The 11,506-nt window shown below is 36.1% G+C and overlaps 1 long non-coding RNA gene across 1 annotated transcript in view; it reads left to right on the plus strand.

The window, feature by feature from the left end:
• LOC132766483 (uncharacterized) overlaps window positions 1-10,940 on the plus strand; it is a 70,520-nt gene extending 59,580 nt beyond the window's left edge. The window contains exon 2 of the long non-coding RNA XR_009630495.2: window positions 10,773-10,940. This is a non-coding gene — a long non-coding RNA (uncharacterized lncRNA). The remainder of the gene's footprint in view (window positions 1-10,772) is intronic.
• Window positions 10,941-11,506: the final 566 nt, after the last annotated feature.

Genomic DNA, 11,506 nt, shown 5'->3' on the forward strand with positions numbered 1-11,506 from the left:
TCTTTGTCCTGCTTTGTCCTTCTTTCCATAAATCTTTCCATCCCCTAGTGAGAGAGATCAGACTCATCATAATGTTACTCATGAAGAAATTGATTTAGTGGATAAGGGGAACCTCCAGGGATACTATCACATCACCCAACTATAGTACCATAATGTCTCTTTTAAGCATAGAATGGACCCTTTGAAATAGTAGCATCCATTTTGTGGAGGAGCTGCTTCTGTGAAGTTTGCCAAATTCTTCCATTTATTTTTTTCTCGACAAGCACTTGGCAAAATCCTTTCCAGCATTTACCAATGGATTTTAAATAATTTTATTTGACTTTCACAGTTTTATTAATATTTACTTGTGTCAAGCTGTTTTTAACATGTGCTGTACTTTTATTGTTTTCTACTTTACTGCTGGCTACTTTAAAAATATACGCTTTATGGACAAATTATAAGAGAGGAAAATGGCCTAAATAATGTGGGTAAACAACAGATGAAGATATGTGTATACAGTAGTTCGCTCTTTTAAAATATCAATTCTACAGACCTTATGATCTCTTTTTATGCCTGAGATCTTGAGGAGGCAAATCAAGCAGCTAGGAGAAGGACTTCACAGTGCAATCTTTATTTTCACTTTTCCGTATTGCACTGTCAAGTGACAGATACTGTGACCTGTTACTAGACAGCCTAGGTAGCCCCATCTTATCTATGTTCTTCTAGGCTATACATTGGCTTTAGTTTTTCTTTGACATTCTTCCCTTCTTTTGATCAGTTCTTTCTACTAGCAGAAAAGAGAAAACAAAGAAGGCTAAGATTTGTAGGACACCTTCGAAGTTGTTTCCTATATTAGCATCCATGCTTTGCTCTCCCTTCTTAAAATGTTCATTCCTTTTGATGAACATTACCCTAGAGATTGCCAATAGAGAAATGAGAACAATCAACAATGTTTTCTCATGCTCTGTTTTGCTTGATGAACAAAACCAATTTGAAAAGCTTGCAGGATTAGAAACTCATATGAAGCAGTGGTACTGAAATGCCAGATTTGATTTCCTCCTCCTTCTCCTTTTTTTTCTTTCTTTTGTTGTGCCATTCCTTTGCTCAGTCTGAACTAAATGGCACTTTTCCAAAGAGAAAATTAGTAAACCAGATGTAGGAACAACTGGAACAGTGACAGGATTACACATCATATTTAGGTAATATTTGCACTCTTTTCCAAGGCAGTAGTTATCATCTTAATGGGTGACACAGTGAAAAATCAATTTTCTCCAACAATGTTCTTAACACACACACACACACACACACACACACAAATCAATTTTGCTTTTCAGCTAACTTTAATGAGAAGGAAAGCAGATTTATTACAAAATATGCTTACAGAATTAGTCAAAATCTGTTCTGCTTAACACTGCCCCAAAATTATTTCCAGTATGAAAGTTGTGAAAACTGAATAACTTACAGTTGGAGAAAATGGGGGTTTATAATCAGTGTTGGGGAAATTGATACAAATAATAAGTTATCTCTAATTAATTCCTTTATACAGCAAGGAAGGCAATCTAGCAATTGTAACTGAGTGAGATGGAATTTGTTGCTATGGAGACATTTGCTGTTGTTAGTGGTGCTGAACCCCCACAAAAATGGGAAAACAACAAATAAAAAATCACTGTTTTTGCATGTTGAGACATATAGCCAGAATTAACTATTGTTGGCCTCCATATCCATAGATTCTATAGCCACAGATTCAATCATCCATGACTTGAAAATATCTTCACCCACCTCAAAAAATCCAAAAGTAAACATTGATTTTGCCATTTTATATAAGGGGCCCCATTTTACTATGCCATTGTATATAATGGGACTTGAGCATCCATGAATTTTGGTATCCACAGGGAGTTCTATAACCAAACCCCAGGAGATACCAAGGGTCCAATGTATTTTAGTTATTTATGGGAAAATAGTTGTTCTGAAAACTGGATACCAATAAAGGTAACTCTGGGGGGCTCAGGTATATAATTACATTTTATATCAACCTTCTAAGCCAGTGGTTCCCAACCTGTGGGTCCCCAGATGTTTTGGCTTTCAATCCTAACAGCTGGTAAACTGGCTGGGATTTCTGGGAGTTGTAGGCCAACCACCTAGGAACTCACAGGTTGAGAACCACTGATCTAAAGGTGTTGTCCTTATATTGAATTCAATGCATTTCTTCCCCACATAGAGATGGAAAAAGGAGATATGTGCATACATGAGTCCAAATAATAAAAGGATACGTTTTATTCATAGTGCATGTGGAAAACTATATTGTTGCACCAGACTCTTGAGTATCTTCCTTATAGATGCAATTCTCTGAAGCTAACAGAAGTGAAGTCTTACATAATTGAGAAAGTGTGGTATTTGCCAATGTTTCATAGGGTTTGTGTAGTGGTGTCACGTAATGTTTAAGAAGTTATCAACTTCCTTCTATGGAGCCCTATATTTCAAAAGCTTGTTTATGGATTATTTTTTATTCACCTCCCTTGTCCAACAAATAATGGATTTGTCGATATGCATTTCAAATCCAACCCCACCTTAAGCCTTTGTGGAGCATGGCACAATGACTTTCTATCTCTTTTGGTGGTTCTTTTCTCCTTTGCTTTTCTTTGTGATGGAATAACTTTAAGAAGATTGTAAATACCAAGAGTTAGCAGCCGCAGCACTGTAGCTGAATTAATGGGATTATAGGCAGAAATTGCCATTGGCATAAGCAACAAAGTGCTTGCCAAAAGCAAGATTTGGGGACTGTAATATTATTTACAATTTAAACAAGTCCATTGTATTTACTCATACTTGGCAGTCAATTCATATTGACTCTACTTCTTTTGGATCAGAGGGCTAAGCTCAACCTCTCTTGAATGCAAAATATGACAGGAGATGTCATATAGATCAGATCCAAACAAGCAGAATCACTACATTCATGTGGCTGGAGTTGAATAGAGGTTTGACAGATTGTACATGTCAATGCCTGCAACTGCAGTTGTCTTATAACCTGACGAGCAGCACATTTTGAACCTGATGTTACCTATTATATGTGATTACATGTAGAATACTTGTGAAAATGAATTTATGACCAGTATTGATTAATTACCAGGCATATTTTGGGCTACTTTCTTGAGTTACTGACAATGATAAAGATGTAAGTCATGCTACCCCTCTATTCTGCCTTGGCTAGACCACATCTGGAATATTGTGTCCAATTCTGGGCACCACAATTGAAGAGAGATATTGACAAGCTGGAATGTGTCCAGAGGAGGGCGACGAAAATAATCAAAGGTCTGGAGAGAACAAGCCCTATGAGGAGCAGCTTAAAGAGCTGGGCATGTTTAGCCTGAAGAAGACTGAGAGGAGACATGATAGCCATGTATAAATAAATGAGAGGAAGTCATAGGGAGGAGGGAGCAAGCTTGTTTTCTGCTGCCCTGGAAACTAGGACGCAGAACAATGGCTTCAAACTACAGAAAAGGAGATTCCATCAGAACATTAGGAAGAATGTCCTGACTGTGAGAGCCGTTCAGCAGTGGAACACTCTACCCCGGAGTGTGGTGGAGGCTCCTTCTTTGGAAGCTTTTAAACAGAGACTGGATGGCCATCTGTCGGGGGTGCTTTGAATGCAATTTTTCTTCTTCTTGGCAGGGGGTTGGACTGGATGGCCTATGAGGTCTCTTCCAACTCTATGATTCTATGAATATCCAGGCTATGCCTGTTGTCTGTGACATCGGAAGGCGATCTCAGTACTTGAAGGCCTCCCATTTATAGAGTCCCAGTTGAGACTCTTAGGCAATGGGGTGCCTACAAATTATGTTCTTATTAGAGATTTGCACTTTTGTCTCCTATTCTTGGAAGAAAGTTGGGATATACTATCAACCCTCCATATCCACAAATTTAACCATCCATTGCTTGAAAATATCAAGCAAATCTCGATTTTGCCACAAATGTTGGTATCTATGGATTGGGTGTGGAGTGTCTTGGAACCAAAATCAAGAAGATGCCAAGGACTCACAAGAAATGAGGAGTCAGGGGAGGATTCAGGCACTGGTTATCTGGGTATGCAATGTTGGGGATAGTACCTACCTACAATGAGCTCCACTTCAAATATTATAAGTCAAAGCAACATGGTAAGGGAGTTTCTATGGGCATAATGAGAAAAAAATGCTTTTATAAGCTGATGTCATGTGGCTATCTAGCACACACCTAGCAAAATTATTTCTGTTCTTGAGATGTTTTTGCACAGTGGTCCACAAAAACAAAAACAAACAAATAAACAAAAAATGATTGTACAACCAATGATATGCAATTTCATGCATCTATTTTATTGCACTCTAATCAGATGTGCTATACAGGAACTAAGAAAATATATGAAGTGAGCACATTAGTGCCACTACCCATCCCATTGTTGGATTTCTCATATTAAAACAATAAAAAGCATAAAAGTGATCTTTCAGAGTTCTCGTTTATGTGGAAAGCCTCCATGATTTAAGGAAACTGCACTTCAGACAGTTCATTTTTTACATGAACAAAGAAATTATGGAAATAGATTATCTCTCTTACTCCCTCCTATATATAGAACACTTGAGTACACTATATGTGTTATACACTAGGCTTGGGTAACCACGGAAAATTTTGGTTCTAAACTCATTTTGTTTTTAGGGGGCCCTTGCATTTCATTTTTTTAAATAATTCCGAAATTTTCCTTTTAAAAATTTCGAAATATACGAAATTTCGTATAATTACGAATCGATTCGTTAATGGCAGGCGCGATTGCGCAATATGCTAAAAAAGCCTCCAAATGGGACAGGGGTAACTTCTGAAGCTTCCCTCTTCCTCTGTTGTTGACTGTTGGTGTGATAAAACAAACAACAACTATAAAACTTGCACCAGACATGCCAAAATAATTACAAAATAATTACAAAATAATTACAAAATAATTACGTAATAAATTGAAAAAATTGTTTCGAATCTAATTTACTCCTCACACTATTCCTGCATGGCTCAATATTGGATCGTAAGCTAATTTAAATACGAATTAATAACAAATTACGAAATTAACGAATGAAACCGCCCAAGCCTATTATACACATCATGTTCATGTTACTAGTTGCACACCCTGAATTAACATATTTTTAAATGTAACTACTGCTTTATGATAGTTTGTTGGAAATTTGGGTTTCACATAAGCACAGGATTTCTCGTAGAGGGCAAAATGTGAGGGTTTTTAAAAAAATGAATATGAAGTAAAGTGTACCTGACAGATTCATCAATTGTTCTGCTGTCGATGTTGTACACATGCAAACATACACCAAGCAAAGCAAAATCTGATCAAAGTTAGCACATTCTGTAAGAAACCACATGGAAAATGAATTGAGAATACACTCAACCTGCAGCTGTTTTGTACAGACTCTCAGAGTATTGTAATGCAGAGGTTATTAATTGGACTGGAAAAGAGTAGATAGTGTTCCATGACTAGAACGACTACTTTAATTTACTCTACAATTTCAGGCATTACTCTCAGAGAAATGCAGCTGGCAATACTAATATAATTGCAACCCAAACCACACTCTGGAGTTATTGAGCTGGTTTAACAGATCAGCTCTGAGGGATCGTAAAGCAATTTGCAACAGAGAAAATAAAAATGGCCAATTCTTCTGTTTTTACATAGAGAAGCCCCAGAATGCACCATGTTAGTGTTTGTCTCCACAGATGTACAGCACATTAGGAGGGGCTGTTTTGTGATAGTTGACTCTTTTCTCTGTTTATGAAAATAATTGAAGATTATGGGGATTTTATTGGCATTATAACACTTCTAGGTAAAATAAAAAGGAAGCAAAGAGTGATTTTCTCTTGCAAGTTGTATTTTGTAAGAAAGAAAGGATTGCATGGTGTAATGATAACACAGACTGAGCATATCTGGAATTAAGAAATCCAAAATATTTCAAAATCTAAAAATGTCCACATACCCAGGAGAGAGTGACACCTTTACTTTCTGATATTCTGTGTACACAAACTTTGTTTCATGCACAAAATTAATAGAAATATTCCTTCAGGATATGTATAAGGAATATATGAAACATAAATGAATTTTGTGTTTAGGCTTGAGTCCCATCTTCAATATGTACAAGTGAGTATTTTAAAACAGAACACTTCTGGTCTCAGACATTTCAGATAAGAAATTTCTCAAACTGTGATAACTTTTTAAAAAGCTATTTGAGAAATGCTTTGTCCAAGGAGGCTAGACTACCACTGGCCAGTAATAATTAAGAGTAAGATCAAATCCATATGTGTGTATTTGTCATATGAGAGTTTTTTTTTTCAAAGTATCTTTTATAATTTTATTATTTTGCTGGCCGTCCCCTACCATGCATTGCTGTGGCCCAGTGTGGTGATCTGGAAAATAAAGTAACGAGAAAGTGTTGATTTCTAATATATGTAATTTCCTTATGTTTGTTGGTTAAACAGTATTTCTTGCTGTTTCTTTGTCAGTGCTGATGTGGAGATTGTCTGGTTTGCCTACTCTAGAACATGCAACATATAATTGTCCTTCTTTAGGGGTCCCTTTCAAATCTATGATACTATATATGTGTGTGTGAATCATATATATTTATCTATATCTATGACTGGATGGCTCTTTGTCAGGAGAGCTTTGATTACATTTTCTTGCCCTGGTGAAGGGAGTTGGACTGCATGGCCTTAAGTGTTTTCTGTTGGTCATGGGTGTTCTGTGTGGGAGGTTTGCCCCAATTCTGTTGTTGGTGGGGTTCAGAATGCTCTTTGAATGTAGGTGAACTATAAATCCCAGTAACTACAACTCCCAAACGTCAAGGTCTATTTTCCCCAAACTCCATCTGTGCTTATATTTGGGCATATGGAATATTCGTGCCAAGTTTGGTCCAGATCCATCATTGTTTGAGTCCGCAGTACTCTCTGGATATAGGTGAAGTACAACTCCCAAACTCAAGGTCAATGCCCACAAAACTCTTCAAGTGTTTTCTGTTGGTCATGGGAGTTCTGTGTGCCACATGTGGTTCAATTCCATCATTGGTAGAGTTCAGAATGCTCTTTGATTGTAGGTTAACTATCAATCCCAGCAACTACAAATCCCAAATGACAAAATGATTTTTGAGTGATGGCCACTCCTTGGGTTAGTAGGTGTCTTGTGGCCAAATTTGGTGGCAATTCGTCCAGTGGTTTTTGAGTTATGTTAATCCCACAAATGAACATTACATTTTTATTTATATAGATCTTGCAGATCTTATTATATGCACATGTCTCATCATCTTGAGGTCTTGGGATTGTGGGCTGCACATGAATATGTAGATAAGTAAATAAAATAAAGATCTATGTGTCTCTGTGTGAGTCTTTTTATTTTAGAACAGAGATGTAAATATGGAATGTATCCTTAGTGATGAAGGGATGTCTTGATGCCTAAGTCACAACCAAGGAAACGGAAACCAGTTGTAATATTCTTTCCTCTTTGAGACACCACTGGGGAAAACATCATATGCACAAAAGTACCCATGCTTTTCTTACAGAGAAAAACATATGCTTTATGAGTTGAAATGAGTATCTGGTACAAAATATACATAGCTATGTGCTTTATTATGTATTTGTTGACACATAAAATACATGCAGAGAACTTAGGTATGTTTTTCTGTACTGGCATCTTTGTTTTTTCACAAATAGTTTAAAGTTTTACTTACTACCTCATCACACTAGAGAAAGAATCCAGTTTAAATCCGGTTTCTTCCTCCTGCAGAATTTTAGTGTTTGTAGTTTAGGGAGGAGCCTTTAACAGCCTTACAAAACTACAAACCCCACAATTCTGCAGGAGGAAGAAACCGTATTTTAAGTGGATCCATTCTCTAGTGTGATGGCGTCCTTAGTTTGCACAAAGAAAACACATGTAACTTCCCTACATGTAATTTAAATGCAAAATAACTAGTATTTTCAACAGGAATCCATGTATTTTGCATTAAATTGTGCTTTCCTTTTAATGAATAGCTTTGGGTTTTGTAAGTATGCTTACAATGGAAGGAAACAGGAAATAATAAGAAAAATATGGGGGAAAGCTAGTGGCAAAACCTAAGATAGATAAAAGTGCTACATATACATTAGGGCTGGGCGGTTTCATTTCGTTAATTCGTAATTCGTTAATAATTCGTTAATTTTTTTCAATTACAAAACGATAACGAACCATTCTGGAGCAATTATTAAAAAAACGAATTTTCAAAAACGTTTTGTAAATGCTTCGTATTTCGATATTGTATTCGTTTTGTTATTGTTTTGAGGTCGTTTCGTTATTATTTCCGCATGTCTGGGCCAGTTTTATGGTTTAATTAATGAAAAAAATTATAATATCACACCAACAGTCAACAACAGAGGGAGAGGGAAGCTTCAGAAGGTTTTGGAGGTTTTTTAGCGTATTTCGCGGTCGTGTCCGCCATTAACGAATCGATTCGTTATTGTTTCGGAAATCGATTCGTTAATTTTTTACCATTTACGAAATTTCGTAAATATCGAACTTTTTAAAAGGAAAATTTTGTAATTATTTTAAATATCGAAACAAAAAAAAACCCCAAATACAAATCGATTTTAGAAACATTTTTTTCCGTTGTTACCCAGGCCTAATATACATTGTTATAATCTGTCTGTATTTCCAAAAATACGTTTCCTTAAAGTTGGCATTTATGAAATGTATGTTCAGGTGTCAGTAGCACATCTCCTGACCAATGAATAATAAATGATGAATGTTTACCTTCTCAAGCTTGAAAAATAAGTCTTTTTTGCAGCAGTAAAAGCAGACATAATTCACCAAAGTTAAGCCTCAGTTAAACTCTATGTCACAGAAATTTAATTTAAAAGAACTTGTGCATCCACAAATAGCAATGCTTATTCTAATAGACAAGTAACATGTCCAACCAAAAAGGAGTACCAATGGATCATATCTAAACCATTACAAAGAAGCTTTGCCAGTGCGATATTGCCAACTTTGACAAAATTAACTGGGTTCTTAACACAACTCTTGAAATAGGTTTGGATTATTTTATCTGTTTCATAGGTCAAGCATGCTTACAAATGAGATAATGTCTGAAGATTTTTTTCACAAAGAGCTAAACAAAAGTGATTTCTCTTTTCTCCTTTGATATCTGCCTTATGTTTCAAATGATTAGATTATGATTAGGTAGAATCTAGGTTTATATCTGGAAAAATATGAATTAGAGGCATTTTTGTACACTTATTTTCTCTTTCTGTTTATTTATAGGACATAACCTTTCTTTCCAGAGTTGATAACATTAACTAATAGCTTTGAGTCCTTTTTTAAATAGCTATCTTGTTAATTGGTCTAAATTTGAGCCTAGGCCAATTGGAGCCAATATTGCTTCTGGGTTGTTTGCCAATGGATAGCTTTGCTGGTGTCCAGAGGCTATTAGATATGAGGACATATTGGTTCCAAATGATTACCCTGAATGTATCTACATTGCTTGACAAAATATTGCTGGGTGTGCCTAGGTGAAATCAGTACAGCTCTGATGGCACGCCAGGAATTGAAAGAAAACTATGCGCATGTCTGGCTATTTCCCCAGTGACCATCGGTATGCCCTCAATGTACTTTAATTCTTTAAAGTAAGACTCTGGAGACGAGATTAAATTTAAGCAATTAAGTTTACTAAACAAAGCAAAGACAACTTCTGTTAGAGCTTTAAAAAGGTGAATCAAAACAAAGTAGTACAAAGGCACAGTTTGATTACTAAAATGATACAGGATTAGAATGGTGAAGTACAGATATAAGGTATAAACTCTGAAGTAAATATAGATATCAGGAGACTATGAGTTATAAAGATGGTATGTGCTCTGAGGTAAAGAACAAGACAATATTCTATGAGGTAAGTACTCTCTATTAGGGTAAACACAGGCTATGATAACTGAGAAAAGTGTCACTCTAATCTCTAAGGCAAATTCTACTCTGATCTCTGGACTTTGAGGCATGTACAAGATGTAATCTATGGCATATACAGCTCTGATCTATGACAGCTATAGACTCTCAGGGTTAGGTCTATGAGGCATATACGTGCTTAGGATGCCTGTTTCAGATTGCCAAGCCAGACCAGACACTTTCTGGCTCAACTACTAAAAGCTCTGCCAAAGAAAGAATGAGGGGAAAAAGTCTTTCTACCAAGCTCTGAACCAACAGGGCTAAACCAACAGAGCTAGGCCTCTAGGGGGATCCTAAGCTCCACCCCTAAACTCAGCAAAATGGAACAGCCCACCCTAAAGAAAGCAAACAGGGAAATGAACAGGAGTGAAAACTAGGCCAAGACTTCACACCAGCTAAATATTTTACATTGAATATTTGTATTAGAAAATGTATATGGAGTCTTTACAGTGCCTTTTTTTTGTTGCAGAAAATGTTTCAGCCGTCATATTATTTTGCTATACTTGAATTCATATTGTAAAGCATGCCTTCTAAATCATACAAATAACTGGCAAGTGCAGACTAAATCAGAAACACATTTTTTAGTAACCTGGAATCAATTTATTTGAAACTTCTTTGGGTGGACTGCCTTAGGACCTGTTCATTGCAGAAAAAAGGAGCCACCCTTGTTGTCAGGCTAGCTTAGTATATAATATCTTTTTCAGTTACATTTTTATCCATAGAATATGTTCATACTAAAGTAACATGATGAAATTATCACTATTTGAAAATAATTTTAACAGCAAAAATGATTTGCATCTGGATTTTCTTCTTCTTCTTGATGTTTTAGGCTGCTTGATCAAGGGCAAGATGGATGGATGGTGCCCTTGGTGTGACTGGCTTGACTTTGAAGGAACTGGGGGTGGCCACTGCCGACAGGGAGCTCTGGCATGGGCTGGTCCATGAGGTCACAAAGAGTCGGAAGGGACTGAACAAATAAACAAAGGTTGCTTGACAATTTTCTGTGGATGCATTGTGCCAATATTACTATTGTGATATTCTGGTGTCTATATATGGACCATCATCTCTGACACTCTCTCACACACACCCTTGATGTGTTAGAAAGCTTAATCACGTCTAAAAAAACCTGATATATATATATATATATATATATATATATATATATATATATATATATTAGGCCTGGGTAACAACGCAAAAATTTGTTTCTAAAATCGATTTGTATTTGGGGTTTTTTTTGTTTCGATATTTAAAATAATTACAAAATTTTCCTTTTAAAAAGTTCGATATTTACGAAATTTCGTAAATAGTAAAAAAATAACGAATCGATTTCCGAAACAATAACGAATCGATTCGTTAATGGCGGACGCGACCGCGAAATACGCTAAAAAACCTCCAAAAACTTCTGAAGCTTCCCTCTCCCTCTGTTCTTGACTGTTGGTGTGATATTATAATTTTTTTTCACTAATTAAACCATAAAACTGGCCCAGACATGCGGAAATAATAACGAAACGACCTCTGAACAATAACGAAACGAATACAATAACAAAATACGAAGCATTT

The sequence above is a fragment of the Anolis sagrei genome, chromosome 2, assembly GCF_037176765.1.
Source record: "Anolis sagrei isolate rAnoSag1 chromosome 2, rAnoSag1.mat, whole genome shotgun sequence".
Taxonomy (NCBI): domain Eukaryota; kingdom Metazoa; phylum Chordata; class Lepidosauria; order Squamata; family Dactyloidae; genus Anolis; species Anolis sagrei.